The following is a 2,441-nucleotide window of genomic DNA, read 5'->3' as shown; positions in this document are numbered from 1 at the left end:
GGGAAAAGAATGTCTGGTCCAAAATTTTGCCTGGGGTTGGGGCTATTTTATGGGTCTAAACCCAGCATTTCCTGGCCATTAGACCCTGCTAGTGAGCTGAGGTAGGTATCTGGGCCTGAGAGTCACCATGAGTGAACTGAGCATCAGCATCCTGAAAGGGCACAGGCAGAAGACAAGCAGTCTCATATAGCTGCCAGAAAATAGATATTTTTCAGAAATAACCAAACTGCTATTTCCTTGAAAAAAAATCAAGTTTCTTTACAAGTTGTTGACATCATGTGGCTTAGCAAATTTCCCTCCAGGCATTGCCCAACTTGGGGTAATCAGCTCTGCCTGAGAGAACACAGAGAATAAGCATGTTTAATGCAATTATGAAGGCTTTCTAAATCTCCAGATCTGGTTGAGAATATGTAAATTCAGCTGCTTAGCACAACTGAATGCAAACTTTCCTTTGCATGCCTGACAATTGTTTTAATACTCTCCAAGTTTTAGGAGGTAATAAAGTCTCCCGCTAAACCGTAGCTGAGCTCTCAAAGCTGTTTAATTGAATGAATTCAGCCTTACAGAAGAGAAGCTGCGGCTTTCAGCTCTTTTTTATCTGAGCCACCGGATATTTATCCACTCTGCATATAATGCCACCCAGACTCATTAAAAAACCCTTTAGACAAGCTAGGGAATATTGCTGCTACGATGCCGAGGCGGATGCTAATTTGAGAACAACTTCATTGCTGCTCTGTTTGAATAATTTTGTATTGCTCACATAAGAAATAATCCCAGACTGTCTGCACATCCCGTGAAGGACAGTGACCCCCGTTTTCTAGACCCATGTGCAGCTCTAAGTGGCCTCACAGAGGATGCAAAACAATCTAGTGGAGCACACGGGGGATGTATATGTTGTTCTTTACATTTTCCCATCAATAAGGGAGCTTGGAGCAGGCTGCAAAGCTTGACAGGGCTTGACAGGGCCTGAGGGTAACAGCTCGGATCGTTAATCCCTGTCAGTTGTATTGCAGCTAAGTCCTTTAAATCCACCTTCTATGTAGACATACTCATTCTGACATGGAGAGATACAGAAACTTCCCATAGCCCTCTGCCTACCAGGGTTCTTTTGCTTCAATCACACAGTTACACTCAGAGCAAGTCTCAAAATAAGAGAGACTCTGGGAGCCTCCAGCTGAGCAAGTTTGGCAAAGGACGCCTGGTCCGGATGGGCCAGCACCAGAACCCAGGCTGTGCCTGGGACTGTGAGGTTCTGCCTGCCTCTGGGACCCTGCTGAGACCTGCTGGTGAGAGATCAAGAAAATCAGCAATCTTGTTTTGTAGAGGATATGGAGCCTTCTTTTCCTCTCATGAAATATCTGCTTTCTCCTCTTTTCTCTTTGCAATACTTGCTTTGCATTCAACAAGTGTTTCAAACCACAGTGAGGTGAATTTGGCTGGTTTTCCCATTTTACCACTAATTACAATCCAAGGAGCCTGTCTCACTTTCCTTCAGCAGTTTTGCTTTCTGTTTTTTCCTTCCAGTATGAATCTGCTGCATTTCTAATGAACTGACGCAGACCATGAACACTCATTTTATTTAATTCCAAATTGGATATGGATCTTCATTCAAATTTGGACATATAAAAGCATTGCACATAAATCTGGAGCTGGGTTGAGGGTTGTTCTGCATCAATGTAAGAGTTTTCTGAAGGCAAATTGAAATACCTTTTCCCCATATAAAAAGACAAGATAGTTCCTTCAGGAGTTGTTAACAGTACTTTAAGTGGCTACTTCACTAACTTTTATACCTTCTATATGGAAGATTATTACTGCTGCTTCACTAAGTCCATGCAACACCACAGGCAAGGTGGTCTAGTGGAAGGTGTCCGTGCTCACTGTAGGGAACTAGATGATCTTTAAAGTCCCTACCAATCCAAGCCATTACATAATTCTGTGATTTTAACTCCCCGCACCCTTGCCATTTGAAATCTCTACTGGATCACAGCTCTGAATTTTCTTAGGACTTGCCTAGACAGAGAATACGCCATGCAATGTGCATATCAATGAGCTTGGAAAAAAGCATCCTTTACAAATCAATTTAAGTGTGTGTATCCTGGCGGCTGTCAGAGCGAGAGCATGTCCCGAGCCCTCGCACCCAGAGCCGTGCGAGCGCCGGGCCGGACCCCAGAGGGAGGAACACGTTTTGTGCCAGCTGAGCAGCTGCAGGAGGGGGGACAAGGCTGATGGGGTCTGAAGGATGCTGCGCACCTGCTCTGCGTGTGTCTGGCCAGGTGATGCCTGTGCACCTGTCCCGGGGTGTGTGTGTGTGTGTGTACACCTGTCCCGCGGGGCTGTGTATCTGTCCCAGGGCGGGTGTGTTCCAGTCCCGGGGGGGATGCTCGTCCCGCCCCGCCGCTGCCGCTGTTCCCGCCCGGCTCGGGGGGGTGGGGGGGGCAGCC

The sequence above is a fragment of the Geospiza fortis genome, unplaced genomic scaffold (assembly GCF_000277835.1).
Source record: "Geospiza fortis unplaced genomic scaffold, GeoFor_1.0 scaffold16, whole genome shotgun sequence".
Classification (NCBI taxonomy): Eukaryota; Metazoa; Chordata; class Aves; order Passeriformes; family Thraupidae; genus Geospiza; species Geospiza fortis.
The sequence above is the reverse complement of the archived record's forward strand: the minus strand, read 5'-3'. Positions refer to the sequence as shown.